This window comes from Somniosus microcephalus, chromosome 17 (assembly GCF_052327205.1).
Source record: "Somniosus microcephalus isolate GS21.2 chromosome 17, FLI_Smic_1.0, whole genome shotgun sequence".
NCBI classification, from domain to species: Eukaryota; Metazoa; Chordata; class Chondrichthyes; order Squaliformes; family Somniosidae; genus Somniosus; species Somniosus microcephalus.
In genome coordinates, this window is record NC_141003.1 from 74632697 (window position 1) to 74649221 (window position 16525).

Genomic DNA, 16525 nt, shown 5'->3' on the forward strand with positions numbered 1-16525 from the left:
GGCAAGTATCCCATATGCCTTTTTTACCACCTTATCCACCTGTTCCGCCGCCTTCAGGGATCTGTGTACTTGCACACCCAGATCCCTCTGACCCTCCGTCTTGCCTAGGGTCTTACCATTCATTGTGTATTCCCTTGCCTTGTTTGTCCCCCCAAAGTGCATCACCTCGCACTTTTCCGGGTTAAATTCCATTTGCCACTGTTCCGCCCATCTGACCAACCCATCTATATCGTCCTGCAGACTGAGACTACCCTCCTCACTATTTACCACCCTACCAATTTTTGTATCATCCGCGAACTTACTGATCATACCTTTTACATTCATATCCAAGTCATTAATGTAGACAACAAACAACAAGGGACCCAGCAGCGATCCCTGTGGTACCCCACTGGCCACAGGCTTCCAGTCACAAAAACAACCTTCGACCATCACCCTCTGCCTTCTGCCACTAAGCCAGTTTTGTATCCAATGTGCCAAGGCACCCTGGATTCCATGGGCTCTTACCTTCTTGACCAGTCTCCTGTGCGGGACTTTATCGAAGGCCTTACTGAAATCCATGTATACCACATCCACTGCGTTACCCTCATCCACACACCTAGTCACCCCCTCAAAAAATTCAATCAAATTAGTCAGGCATGATCTTCCCTTGACAAAGCCATGTTGACTATCCCTGATTAATCCTTGCCTCTCCAAGTGGAGACTAATTTTGTCCCTCAGAATTTTTTCCAATAATTTTCCTACCACTGATGTTAGGCTCACTGGCCTGTAGTTCCCCGGTTTTTCCCTACTCCCCTTCTTGAATAATGGTACTACATTAGCGGTTCTCCAGTCCTCTGGCACATCCCCTGTGGCCAGAGAGGTTCTGAATATATGTGTTAGAGCCCCCGCAATCTCTTCCTTTGCCTCACACAGCAGCCTGGGATACATTTCGTCCGGGCCTGGGGATTTATCCATTTTTAGGCCTGCTAAAACCGCCAATACCTCCTCCCTCTCGATGTTAATATGTTCGAGCATATCGCAGTCCCCCCGCCCTATTTCTATGTCTACATCGTCCCTCTCCATAGTGAAAACAGATGCAAAAAATTCATTTAGAACCCCTCCTACATCTTCCGGCTCCACACACAGATTGCCACTTTTGTTCCTAATGGGCCCTATTTTTTCCCTAGTTATCCTCTTACCCTTAATATACTTATAAAACATCTTAGGATTTTCCTTTATTTTGCTCGCCAGTGTTATTTCATGGCCCCTCCTTGATCTCCTAATTTCTTTTTTAAGTATCCCCCTGCACTTTTTGTACTCCTCTAGGGCTTCCTCCGTCTTTAGCCTTTTGTATCTGCCAAAAGCCCTCCTTTTTTTTCTAATCCATTCTCGTATATCCCCTGACATCCAAGGTTCCCTGTGGTTTTTGGAACCACCCTTGACCTTTACGGGAACATGTTGCCATTGTATGATCTCAATCTCCCTTCTGAAAGCCTCCCATTGCTCCGATGCAGATTTTCCTACAAGTAGCTGATCCCAGTCCATTTTGGCCAGATCCTGCCTTATCCTATTAAAATTTGCCTTCCCCCAATTTAGAACCTTTATTTCCGGCCCATCCCTGTCCTTTTCCATGACCATCTTAAATCTCACCATATTATGGTCACTGTCACCAAAGTGCTCACCTACTAGCACTTCTTCCACTTGGCCGGCCACATTCCCTAGAATTAGGTCCAGTACCGCCCCCTCTCTTGTAGGACCTTCTACATGCTGGCTCAAAAAGCTCTCCTGGATGCACTTTAAGAATTCTACACCCTCTGTGCCTTTCACACTCTGACTATCCCAGTTAATATTGGGGAAGTTGAAATCCCCCATTATTATTACCCTATTATTTGCACATTTCTCTGAGATTTGCCTACATATCTGTTCCTCTATCTCCCCCTGACTGTTTGGAGGCCTATAGTACACTCCCAGCAAAGTGCTTGCCCCCTTTTTGTTTTTAAGCTCCACCCATATGGCCTCATTAGAGGAACCTGCTAATATGTCATCCCTCCTTACTGCAGTAATTGACTCCTTAATTAATATTGCGACACCCCCTCCTCTTATACCTCCCCCTCTGTCTCGCCTGAAGATTCTGTACCCCGGAATATTGAGCTGCCAGTCTTGCCCCTCCCTCAACCATGTCTCCGTGATAGCAACAATACCATACTCCCATGTGTTTATCAACACCTTCAGTTCATCCACCTTATTTGCAAGACTCCTTGCATTAAAATAGATGCCATCCAGCCTTGCCCTTGTATATTTGCCCTGTCTACCAAGCTGACTTGTTTTTTTCTCTATAATTGGCAGCACATCGCCCCCTATTTCAGCTCCCCTCTGTATCCCATCCCCCTGCCAAGTTAGTTTAAACCCCCCCCAACAGTGCTAGCAAACCTCCCCGCAAGGATATTTGTCCCGCTCTGGTTCAGGTGCAACCCGTCCGACTTGTACAAGTCCCACCTTCCCCAGAAGCAGGCCCAGTGATCCAGGAAACTAAAACCCTCCCTCCTGCACCAACTCTTTAGCCACGCATTCATCTGTTCTATCCTCCTATTCCTATACTCACTAGCACGTGGCACTGGGAGTAATCCAGAGATTACAACCTTTGAGGTCCTGTTTTTTAATCTGCTACCTAGCTCCCTAAATTCTTGATGCAGGACCTCATCCCCCTTCCTACCTATGTCGTTGGTCCCAATGTGGACCACGACCTCTGCCTGCTCACCCTCCCCCTTAAGAATGCCCTGTAGCCGCTCAGTGACATCCATGACCCTGGCCCCAGGGAGGCAACAAACCATCCTGGAGTCACGTTTGCGGCCACAGAAACGCCTATCTGTTCCCCTTACGATAGAATCCCCTACCACTATTGCTCTCCCACTCTTTTTCCTCCCTTTCTGAGCAGCAGAAGCGTCCCTGGTGCCAGGAAGCTGGCTGCTGCTGCCTTCCCCTGGTGAGTCATCCCCCTCAACAGTATCCAACTTGGTATACCTGTTTGAAAGAGGTGCGTGGATCACGCCGAAAAGCTGGAAAAATCACGAGGGCCTCTCAAAATAGGCTTGGAGAGGCCCTTAACGAGCATTTAAGGATCTTTAATAGTGCAATGGCCAGCTGGAGGCGGGAGCGTTTCCCGACCTCCAAAACCAGCACCGTCAAAATCCCGCGGAGGCAGGTTGGAGGCGGGTTCCGAACCCGACCTCTTCAATTCTGATTTTCCTGCCTTTCCCGCCTCCAAACCCGCCTCCTCCGACGTCAGAAAATCGCTCCCCAAGTCTCTGGAGTGGAACCTGAATCCACAACCTTCTGACTCAACAGGTGCGAGTGCTAAACACTGAGCCATGGCTGACACTACAACTTAGTGGCTCGCTAGGCCACTTCAGAGGGGAGTTAAGAGTCAACCACATTGGCGTGGAAACAGTTTCCCTCTATCTACTCTGTCCAGACCCCTCATGATTTCGAACACCTCTATCAAATCTCCCCTCAGTCTTTTCTGCTCCAAGGAGAACAACCCCAGCTTCTCCAGTCTGTCCACATAACTGAAGTCCCTCATCCCTGGAATCATTCTTGTAAATCTTTTCTGCACCCTCTCTAAGGCCTTCACAGCCTTCCTAAAGTGCGGTGCCCCAGAATTAGACACAATACTTCAGTTGAGGCCAAACCAGTGTTTTATACAGGCTCATCATGCTTTTGTACTCATAGGGCTGGATTTTGTCAATGGGGACGTGATGGAGGCGGGACTCCCACTTTTTGGGTTGTAGTCCCGCCTCCATCGACTTGTGGCCAACCCACGCTATTTTCCCTTGATTGACCTTGTTAAGCCGCCCAGCGGGCTCAGCAGGCCAATTAAGGGACACCTGGTTACAGGTGATGTCAGCGATTGACATTTCATCTGTCAACAGCTCTGTGAAGCTGTCAAACACTGACAATCTGACTTCTAACTTGAGTCCTCCTACTCAGACTCAGTTAGAGAGCTCTCCAGACCAGAAAGCAGAGGCTGCAGCTTTTGACAGTTCAGCGGCCATTCTGCTTTCTGTGCCGGTGAACTGAGGGACTCCCGAGAACTGAAGGAAGGAAGCCTGCAGGAGAAAGTAAAGGTAAGTAAAACTTATTAAAACACTTTACACTTACCTCACACATTTACCTCTGCACACATGCACCCATCACTCACCTGCACAACGGACATCTCGACCCCTCCAACCCCTTCAGACCGATGGTCCGCCTCGCTAACTTGCCGTGGTTCGGAGCCGTCGGGAAGCCCACGCTTTAGGGCTAAAAATAGGGATTAGGCAAAAAACTGCCTGTTAACTACCTGTTAACAGGCAGTTAATTGGCACTAATTCCCTTCCCGCCTCGGGGAGGCGGCTCCCAGCTCCTGGGACATTGGCACGGAGGTGGGTTGGGGGTGGGATGGGTTCCTGCCCCCCGATTCTGCAATTTTCACACCACTCCCGCCTCCAAACCCGCCTCCTCGGGGCTTGGAAAATCGAGCCCTATACCTCTATTCGTGAAGCCCAGGATCCCGTCAGCTTTTTTAACTGCTTTCTCAACCTGCCCTGCCACATTCAATGGTTTGTGGACATATACCCCATGGTCTCTCTGTTCATGCACCCACTTTAGGGTTGTACCCTTTAGTTTATATTTCCTCTCTTCATTCTTTCTACCAAAATGTATCACTTCGCACTTTTCTGCGTTAAATTTCATCTGCCATGTGTCCGCCCATTCCTGTCCTATGTCATTAGTGAACCAGCTGGGTTTCCAGACACAGTGTTGAAACCAGAATCTGTATTAGTTTATTTTTCAAAGGATAATAGATAAATATTTGACAAAATTTTTTTTAAATGGCATGGGAAATGAGACTGTTGTGGAGAGCTCTCTCAGAGAATCAGGACATGAGCTTCATTTAAGATCAGGTAAGATTGTATTTGAAGTTACAGAGTGACGCCTGCCAACTAAACGGAAACGGAAGCCCGAGTTCATGCAAGCGTGCGTCGGCCGAATTTCGCGAAACTCCACCCGCGTGACGTCATCAGGCGTGCATCTGAGCGTCCGAGTTCACGCATGCCCAAATCGGTGAATTTAAGGTGGTGACGTCATCGGGCCTGTGGTGCGATCTTTAAACACTCCAGCCAGAATTTTCTGAGGTAAGAACAGGTGGGCTGGAGGCATGGGGGAGATGAAAGTTGAAAAAATGTGAACCCTGACCCCGACCCGCCCACTTTCACCTTTCACTCAGGCAGGACGATTTGGCAGGGGGTGGGAGGGGGGTAGTGCGGGCTTCCAACACGCTGCCAGGAGGTGGGTCGGCAATTTAAATATTATAATCAGGCCTGAAGCCTCTACTTTAACCTGCTTTGCAGGTTTAACTGCAGGCGGCCGGGGAGCCCAGGCCTGGGGATTCCCTCTGGCAGCAACGAGGTGGTCTCAGCCTTGGGGAGCAATCCTTGTGGGCCGAGAAGAGCAGGGCTTCCTCACGGTGGGTGAGCTTGGGGGGGGGTGCCATCAGCCTGGCCCTCCCCGGGGTCGGGGAATCCCAAATTACAGTACTGCTTTCCACTGCCCCTTTAATCCCATGGGCTTCAATGTTCCTAACCAGTCTATTAGGTGGCACTTTATCAAACGCCTTCTTCTTAGGCAGTCCCTCGGAATCAAGGATGACTTGCTTCCACATTAAAAATGAGTTCGCAGGTGACTGATGAGCCCAATGTGGGACCTACAGTCTCTGTCACAGGTGGGGCAGACGGTGGTTGAAGGGGCGGGTGGGTGGGGTGCTTGGGTTGACGTGCGCTCCTTGCGCTGCCTGCGCTTGGCTTCCGCTTGCTCCCAGCGAAAAGACTCGAGGTGTCCGGCGCCTTCCCGGATGCTTCTCCTCCACTTTGTGCGGTCTTGGGCCAGGGATTCCCAGATGTCGGTGGGGCTGTTACACTTTTTCAAGGAGGCTTTGAGGGTGGCCTTGAAGCGTTTCCTCTGCCCACCTGGGGCTCTCTTGCCGTGCCGGAGCTCCGAGTAGAGTGCTTGTTTTGGGAGTCTCGTATCGGGCATGAGGACAATGTGACCCGTCCATCGGACCTGATCGAGCGTGGTCAAAGCTTCGATGCTGGGGATGTTAGCCTGAGTGAGAACACTGACGTTGGTGCGCCTATCCTGCCAATGGATTTGCAGGATCTTGTGGAGGCAGCGTTGGTGGTACCTCTCCAGTGCTTTGAGGTGCCTGCTGTACATGGTCCATGTCTCTGAAGCATACAGCAGGGCGGGTATCACTACTGCTCTGTAGACCATGAGCTTAGTGCCGGGTTTGAGGTCCTGCTCTTCAAACACTAACATAAAGCCAACAATGATGAAAGACCAGGTGTGAGTTGTGCCTGCAGTTCGTTGGCTCGTCCTAGTCACACTGTCTACGATAAGCCATCTGACCCATTTGCGGTTTTCCTGCGGTGTTGACATGTACGACGGCTACTCCAATCGTTACGACAGAGCCACTTTTACGTCCCTGGAGCTCAACAGTCGCGACCATTTCAACAGTAAACTAGAGGAGTTTCAACAGTTAACTTGGCCTGCAGACCCACTTGTGAAGTGCCTTGGGACCTTTTACTATGTTCCAGGTGCTATATAAATGCATGTTGTTGTTGTTGTTGTTTTTACGGGCAGCCTATTTAAGAAATTCTTGCGACAGAGAACAAAAACAGAGGATCCAAATTCCCAGCCACTGCAGTAGGGCCTTGTAGAAACTATGCTGCATCCACTTTGGAGGTCCACGGGCCCAATCCACTGGGATCAGACCGAATCAGCGGTAGGTGTTGTAGTTGGGCCGTTTCTAATTGTGTAGTGTGCCGTTCCTCTATCACCGATTGTGCTTTGATTCAAACCATAACCTCGGCCCCTATCATATATATATTTTTTATCCACACTTTTGTTCTGTTCTTCTCTCCCACATGGCAGCTGTCTTTCATTCTGCCAGCGCAATTTACCCTTCATCTAGAGCCATCCTTTGTTTCTTAACCTGTCCCATTACCATCTCCTTTTGCCTTGAATATCTCTTAATGTCTCTTAACCTCTTCCACCTTCCATCCTATCACAGACCTTCCCTTTTGTTCTTTCATCCCCTCCCCCATTTCCCAGCCCCTGCACTTGCTTAAAAATCTGTTCCATTTCCTGCTTTTTTCCAGTTCTGGCGAAAGGTCATCGACCCGCAACGTTAACTCTGTTTCTCTCTTCACAGATGCTGCCTGACCTGCTGAGTATCTCCAGCATTATCTGTTTTTATTTCAGATTTCCAGCATCTGCAGTATTTTCTTTTTGTATGGAGGAGAGCAATGCCGCTTACCCACAACCACCGGCTTCCTCGCAGACTCCGACACCCGAGACAAGCACTGTGGCTGTCGGCTGCAGTGCGCCAAACAACAAGGATGCCCGAAGGGATCAAAGGCCTGGGGCGGGGGGGGGGGGGGACATTCAGTAAGAAGAAACAGCGAGGGAAAATAAGAAAGAAAGGCACACTCTGCGGCTTCTGCCACGCGAGCCACCCGCCCAGCCAACGCACCACAGAACCGATAATTTCATGGGTGAAGCGTGAACGTGGCTGCTCTCGCTGGCTCCACTGTTGCCGCCTCCCGCCTGAAGTGGACCCCCACACATTTCCGTGTGAGTGCCACGTGTCATGACCAATGGTGCACTTGTGCCTCGATCAATGCCTGCTGCCTCCAACATGGAAAATGTAGCTAAGGCCTTTGACATGAATCAGTCATTCATGACAGAAAGACTTATGAAATAATACTGAGCGGCCTACAGGTGGCGCTGTCCAGGGAGAGTATAAATACTCGGGCACGGGCCCAGCTTGCGCAGGACATTCTTAACAGGAACTAGTGAAGGACACAACTAGACCTCCATGTTGTAAAACAGTTGATTAAAGCTTTGTTTAATGCTTAGACCAAGTGCCTAGTAGTTTTCTTATGTCAGCCTTTTCATTCGCAATTGAAAGAAATGTTGAATTTTAAAAGAAAGACAGACTTACATTTCTATAGCACCTTTTACGACCACCGGACATCCCAAAGCAAGAAAGTATTTTTGAAGTGTAGTCACTATTGTAATGTAGGAAATGCAGCAGCCAATTTGCGCACAGCAAGCTCCCACAAACAGTAATGTGATAATGACCAGATAATCTGTTTTTAGTGATGTTGATTGAGGGATAAATATTGGCCAGGACACCGGGGAGAACTCCCCCTGTTCTTCTTCACAATAATGCCATAGGATCTTTTACCTGAGGCCTCAGTTTAACGTTTCCTCTGAAGGATGGCACCTCCGACAGTGCAGCACTCCCTCAGTACTGCACTGAAGTGTCAGCCTGGATTTTTGCACTCGAGTCTCTGGAGTGGGACTTCAATCCTCAACCTTCTGACTCAGAGGCGAGAGTGCTGCCCACTGAGTCACAACTGATACTCCTCTGTTTTGTGAAAGAAAAGAAAACCATGTTATTTTGGTATTGAAGTGTGTTGGGGATTATCATCCTGATAAGAATATGTATTTTTCTCCCACAGTGAGCGGCCCCATCCCATTCCATTCCCGCACTCCTTAAACCGAAGACAGGAATGGAACGTGGGGTGGGTTACTCAAATGCTGTGCTTTTAACACCCCCCCCCGCCCCCCACCCCACCTGACCCTCTGCCGCCCATCAATGGCAGTTTGGATTAAAACCGCGGCCTTTGCCTCTAAATTAGACACTGACCTGTCCTGCATGCCAGAGCAAAAGTCAATAAGCCTGTATCATATCTTTTGCAGGCTACTTGCACAACACATTCCTGGACAAGAGGCGCACAACAAACTGACCCAAGCATTGGGAAAAGGAAGCGAATGTGCCATATGGAGCGGTGAGCTAGATGAGCGTGGTGGGTTATGTTGTGTATGTAACCTGTTCCACCTTAAGAGAGCTTAAGCCTGTTCCACCTTAAGAGATGTACTACTTTCTCAGGCTGCTGTAGACGTAATACCGGGGGTGAACACACCGGTACATAAGCACTGTGCAGTAATCTTGTATTCAGTATAGTCCCTACCTCCAACCAGTAAAGACCTGTTTGAGTTATACGTTTAAGTCTTTGTGTTAATTGTTCAATACAATACACATACTTAACACTGGCGACGAGTCAGGTTCTTACCCTGCGGCAGTTATTCCACGGCGGTTGAAGAGAGGTTTCAAACCTCACCACTCACCACCCCACTGGATGCGACAGGCATTAGGACCCTGAAGCCTCCATCAGCTTGTGAACCGGAGTAGAAGACAGGACTGGGGAAGAGAGAGGTACAGGGCGATAGCGATCGGCAGATAAGGGCCGGGCCGCTTTCAAGTGAGGGGCGCAGCCAGGCCATCGATCGCATCCGCTGATAAGGGCCGGGCCGCTTTCAAGTGCGAGGCGCAGCCGGGCCATCGATCGAAATCCCTGATAAGGGCCGCACTCGGGCTGAAAGGCGCAGCGTCGGCAGACACTGAAGGCGCGAGAGCCGCAGTGCACAGCGCGGGCCATCGATCGCGGCGAAGATAAGGGCCGCACTCGGGGCTGAAGGGAGACGGCGTCGGGGGACGGGTGAAGACCGCCAAGCGCGGGAAAACCGCCATTTTGTGGGCGGAGGACGACGGCAAGAGCGGGAAGCCGCCATCTTGGATAGCAGTAAAAAAAAAAAAAAAATCTGAGAAATTGCAAATCTGATAAAGTACTACAATGCCTAAACACGGGAATATTAGCAACTTTGATAGTGACATCGAAGATTGGGCCATATATGTTGAACGAGTTAAAAATTATTGTAAGGCCAATAAAATTCGTGAGGCTGATAAAGCACTAACATTATTAAATTTAATGGGTGCGAAGACATACGGGCAATTGAAACACCTGTTATCACCAGATGAACCGGCGGATAAGACGTTCGATGAGATTGTTACTGTCCTGAAAGATCATCTAAACCCCACGCCGCTGATGCTAGCGGAACGATTTAAATTTTACGACAGAAGGCAGCTACAGCATGAAAGCAATGCTGAATATTTGCTGGAATTGCGTAAATTAGCGAAATATTGCCAGTTTCGAACGGGACTGACAGATGCACTACGAGACAAATTTGTGTGTGGTTTATTTAAACAGGATACACAAAAGCGACTGCTCGAGGAGAATGAGCTGACGCTTGAGAAGGCGGTCACTATGGCAGCAGCACACGAAGCCGCAGCGAGAGGCACGGCAGTAATGCAGCTACGGTCACCGGAGCTCAGTGCACACAAATTGGGTGTGAGTTCTGGCAAATGTTATCGTTGTGGAAAGACAACGCATGATCAGAACCAGTGTTGGTTTAAAAACCAAGAATGTAGAACTTGTGGTAGGCTTGGACATATAGCTAGAGTATGCAGGTCAGGGAAGAAGACCAGCAACAAGAAGTCACCGCAAGGGAAATACGCAAAGGTACACAAGGTGGCCGAACAGGAGTCCGATTCAGATGCAAGCAGTATTGAACTGGCTAGCTTAAGGGTACTCAACGTTGGTAAGGGTGCAGACCTCCAGACAATTTGGGTTACTCTTCAGATAGAAGGAGTCCAAGTAAAAATGGAATTGGACACTGGATCGGCATTGTCGGTCATGAATAAGAAAGATTACAGAAGGTTATTCCAACATATTCCCCTACAGGATACGGAGATTATATTGACAACCTACACGGGGCAGAGAGTGTACCCCATCGGGACAATAAAGGTTGCAGTGGCCAACAAGGGCGAAGGAAGTCAAATAATGGACTTATATGTGCTACCGGAGGGAGGTCCACCACTACTAGGCCGGGAGTGGTTTAGAAACATAAATATGGACTGGCATTCGCTAAAAGCCATAAAGAGTGAGAACTCGGTGCAGATAATCAGCCCAGACTCTAGAACTGATGATGGTAAGACCAACCCATGTGCAAAAGACAAAGTTTCAGCACAGAATTCCACTGAGCAACAACAACATAGTTTAACAGAGAATTCTGAGTCTGTCAAGTCTACTGATATGCACATTTTTGAGGGACACTGGGCTCGAACTCAACTCCATTTCAAACTACAACAGCAATTAGAACAAATGATTCGCCGTTTTGAGCAAGAGATGAATGAAATAAAAAAGTTCTTTGTTACAGAGTGGGAGAATCTGGAAAGGCAACAGAAGCAACTGATGGAGAAAATGGAGCAGGAGCACACCAACCATCTGCGCGAGGAGGCCGAACGAATCAAAGCTGATTCAGGTTCTGAAGGTGCGTGCCATAATCTGGTGTCAGAAGAGTTAACGGTCAGCCAACTCCTTCATATGCTGAGGGACAAGACTCTGAAATGGGAAAAACTTGAACACGAGCTGCGATCTTCAAAGGAAAAGGGTTCGGAGCTCTCAAAAGTCATTGAGATGGCTGATGTGACGACACAGACTGAAACGACTGCAACAGAGCAGCCATTGGATGCCAAAAGTACGCTGACTCACGTCAATGTAGAACAACAGACCGCTGAAACAGCTGCTCCGGTAGAGGGACTGCATAGTCCGAGCAATCAATCTCCAAAGGAAGTTGAAGTATTAAAATCACAAATGAGGTCACTAGTAAACGACTTGCTGAAAGCCCAGAAAAAGCTGGATGCAGAGGTACACATGAAGAAGTCTCTTCAGGAAAGATGTCTGGATTTGGAACAAGAGCTGGCTAACGTCCAGCTGGGTATGGAGGAAATAGACGACCCTCTCGCTGGCCTAGCTCAGGACGACACCGAATATTACCATGACCTGTCGGACGACTCCGAATATTACGATGTCCTGTCCTGCCCAGCTTGTAACTTCGACCCCCAAAGTGCAGAAATCATGGAGGAGCACCAAAAGTCTACGGAACATCGGAAGAAGGTGGCTCTACTACGGGAAGTAAGAGAGATAGAGAAGGAACAGCAGTCGGATAGCGTCCAGTTGGGTAAGGAAGAAGTAGAAGGGCCTCTCGACCTGTTGAGTGATAGTGAATACTACGAGGATGTGGTATGCCCAAATTGTGATGGAAACTCCCAAAGTGCTGAAATCCGGAGGAAGCACTTAAGGTCTAAAGAACATAGAGAGTTGGTAGCATTACAGCTGTCCGCCGAGAAGATGGGAACGACAAGAGTTGTAAAAAGGCAGAAAAGAAAAAGAAGAGGCCGAAAATAATAATTGTTTAAAATATTGTTACTTCTACTACCTCCGGCCGAACACTACGAAAAGATGCTGTCTGGAACGAATTAAGATCAGAGACTGAATTTACGAACTGTTCCCACAGAGACTGAACCTGTAAACTGTTCCCACTAAGAGTATGTTGCAACTGTTCGTAGAGGTTGAATCTGTGAACTGTTTTCCGCAGAGACTGAATCTGTGATATGTTACGTTAAACATGAAGTTATATATGTATATATGTTATTACGTTATGTTAAATGGGGGGGATGACTATAAAGCTAAGAAGGGAGGAGTGTTGTGTATGTAACCTGTTCCACCTTAAGAGATGTACTACTTTCTCAGGCTGCTGTAGACGTAATACCGGGGGTGAACACACCGGTATATAAGCACTGTGCAGTAATCTTGTGTTCAGTATAGTCCCTACCTCCAACCAGTAAAGACCTGTTTGAGTTATACGTTTAAGTCTTTGTGTTAATTGTTCAATACAATACACATACTTAACAGGTTAAAGGTTTAATTTCTCTCAGTTTGTTTCAGCGATGGGCAAAGAGACCCGAGTAGATTTGTTGCAGCCCAGCAGCTCACTGGAGGTAGAAACTGCGCCGTGTGAAGTTATATTTGGATCCATTCTGTATTGGGAACATTCTGTCTGGAGGCAGTTTCTCCACAGATTTGCAAAAAAGAAGCAATTTCAGGTCAATGTCAGCAAGGCAGCCTGAATCACCAAGGACCGTTACAGGGCTGGCACAGATTTGCTGTTACTTAGGAGCAGTGTTCCCTCTAATTTTGTTTCGGGTGCCTGGCCCCTGTAACTCGGTCCATTCAAATTTCCGCACATGCGCAGTGACGTAATAAAACTCACTACACACTTGGTTTGAGTATAAAGCAAGGCTTTAATCAACTTGTTTCAGAACATGGAGGTCTAGTTGTACTGCACTAGCTCCTTGTCTTACAAAATGTCCCTGGAAAGCTGGGGCCCACGCCCGAGTATTTATACTCCTTGGACGGCGCCACCAGCTGGCCGTCCAGCGTTATTTCAGAAGTAGTTTCTTGATGATGAGATTTATAACACGCAGTTTTTCCATTTAAAAGCCAGTGAGCCGGTTGCGTGAGACCTCCAGACCGCTGCACGGCCACTTAACGGGAAGATTACTTAGGAGGCCTTCTGAATCCTTGTGCCGTTGTGACCTTCGGATACATATGTTTATCTGTTTGATAGATTCAGAGAGAGATTAATAGATTAAGCGAATGGGCAAAACTGTGGCAAATGGATTTCAATGTAGGCAAATGACTGGCCATCCCCTTTGGTCCTAAAAATGATAGAAGAGGGTACTTTCTAAATGGTGACAAGCTAGAAACAGTGGAGGTCTGAGGAGACTTGGGGGTCCGTGTACGTAGACCACTAAAATGTCATGGACAGGGACCCATTTGTTTCAACGAGGAGGCACTGAGGCAAACTGTAAAACTCACCGCTGGCTGGATGAGCTCAGCTGACTCAAGGCAGACCTGGGATCCAACCCGAGACCACGCTGGCCTATCTGATCAGCTGGGAATCCTATCCCCTGAACCAGCTGTAAATCTCCAATCCCTGAGCAATTTGTCACAAGCCTGCAACAGCTGTGCTCCTGCGCGAGTCCTTGTGACAGACTGCTTCACCTCCGCTCGGGGAATGGGGAGAGGAGGAGGAGGAGGACAATGTTACCGAGGTAAAACTACCGAAAGCACTTCACAGGGGCGTAATCAGACAAAACTTGACACCAAGGCCAAAGAAGGAGACATTAGGACAGGCGACCAAAATCTTGGTCAAAGAGGTCGGTTTTAAGGAGAGTCTTAAAGGAGGAGAGAGAGAGCGGCGGCTGGGCTAGAAAGCCCGGGAAAGGCCCGAGGAGCCAGGCCCAGAGACCTCTGAGGAGAAGGGGAGCAACCAGAAGGCTTCCAGAAGCAAACCAAGACTGTGAGTACAGGGCCCAGGGAGGGAGACTGAAGCCAGGGAAAGGCCCGAGGAGCCAGGCCGAGACAGAGGCACAGAGGCCTCTGAGGGGGAGGGGAACAGCCCGAAGGCACCGGGAAACAGCGGCTCACAGACCCAGACCTGAGAAGGGTGAACCCAGAAGCCGAGGCCCAGGGACCACGGGGTCGGAGAGGGGGACCGGGAAAGTTCGCGAACAGGGAGAGGGAAACACCAAACCCGGGGCCCCAGAAAAGCTTATTCTAAGATCAACAATACTTTACCAAAAATGAGCGAATCAGAAGATCCACAACAGCCCCGCTTCCAGATTCCCCCCAACACCGCAAAAAAAGCTATAAAAGCGATCAAGCATGAGCAGATGAGAGAAAAACCAGAAACACTTTTTGCTGACTGTTACAACAATGGGACAAAAAGTAACCTCATTTTCTACTCAGATCAGCCAGTGGCTTGGATCACAGCAATAAAATCACACTATACCAATGTTAAGCTAGAAAATACCGCAAATGGGTCCATAATGAAAATTAACACACCAGGAGACAGTTCAACTACGACGGTCAACGCGTACAATACCGGGACAATATTAGTGCAAGGCAACCTCGACAAATTTGCAACGGCCTTCAGGACACTGAAAAAATTAACTAAGGGGGGAAGGAACAGCCCCAGAGTGGCCCGCACTCCCCCCAACATTGACAACTTACCAGGAGAAAATCTGCCTGGTCAGGAGGTGAACGAGCCACACAGTTCAAACCAGACACTAACCCCGGGGAACCACAGCCACACGATACAACTGACAAACCCCAGCATAACTACCAGGGAGGAAGCCACACATAGTCCCCCTACCATTCCCAGCTCACCAAGACAAGAGCAGCATAGCCAGGAAGTGAGTGAGCCCTCCAGGGCCGACCAGCCTAGCCAGGAAGTGAGTGAGCCTGCCAGGGCCGACCAGACACATACCCCGGGATCACACAGCCAGATACAACCAAAAGATAAATTTAATCAATTAGAGATAGAGATGGTTAAACTTAGAGAGGACTTCCTCAAAATGAATGACAATCAAAATCAGGAGAGGGAGAGACACAAGAGAGAGCTGAAGCTACTTGAGAACCAGGTGAATCTACTTAGGAATCAGGTGAAAGAGCTGCAGGAAAAAGAAGAGAGCCATAGAGGAGAGAAAACACCATTAGACCAGCAACCAGAGGCTAGAGATAAGACAAGACAGAGCCGGACGGAACGGCTGCACTCCCACACGGAACAAAAGCAACAGACACACAATACAAGGGGTGCCACACAGACCGACCAGCATACTGATTCGCAATCTTCCCCCACCACCGTGGAACCACAAGCGGGCCGCTCACAAGAGGTACGCACACACCAGACACCCCAGCCCAGCACACACACTATGAGTCCAAGCGAAAGCCACCAGACAGTAAACACAAACAAGGCTGACGTCGTAATACTCATAGACTCAAATGGGAAATTTCTATGGGAGAAAAAGCTATTCCCTAGAAGTAAAGTAGAAAAGATCTGGTGCCCAACAACAAACAGAGCCATGGGATGGCTGACCAAAGCCAGATTAGGCTCCCCCCAACACATAATAATACACACGGGCACAAATGACCTAAAGACCCAACAGAAAGAAGTAGCAACATCGCTCAGAGCAATGATTAGGAAAGCAAGCAGTACATTTCCAAACACTAGAATCACTGTTTCCACAATATTGCCGAGAACAGACTTCAACAACAACACAATTCATGAGATAAATGCCAGCATAGCAAGAGACTGCGAATCAAACCACAACGTACACCTGGCCCAACACCCCACCCTCGATGAGGAATGTCTTTACGACCACGTCCACATCCAAAGGCAAAGAATATCGATCCTTGCTAAAGCCCTGAAGGACGTCGCTTTTAACCGGGTCCATACCCAGACTCCAAGAGGACCCCCCCCCGACCACCAGAGATCAGCGGGGTACATATCAGGAACACTACAAGGACCACCAACACACCAACCGAGACCAGAGAGGATCCCCATGCAAAACAACAATGTCAGACCTGCACCACTCCTGTCCCACAGGGGAATAGGACTGCTCCCAGCCAGACAGAGGGAGAGATGCACAGGACGTACGCAATACCTCAGACAGAAACAATCCATTAAGAGACAATAAGCAGATGTGCAGCAGCATCTACTTCCGCCTTATGGATCAAGGACTAATTAATAGAAAGAACTGTAACCAAATTGTATTAACTTTTGTAGACAACTGATGTGATCTTTTTTTTCCCACACTTAGACACGACAAACACGTACCACTCTTTAACCTATCATAGTAAAAGATCAAACTTAACATGAAATCCTTATATATTTCGACCTGGAATATCCAAGGTCT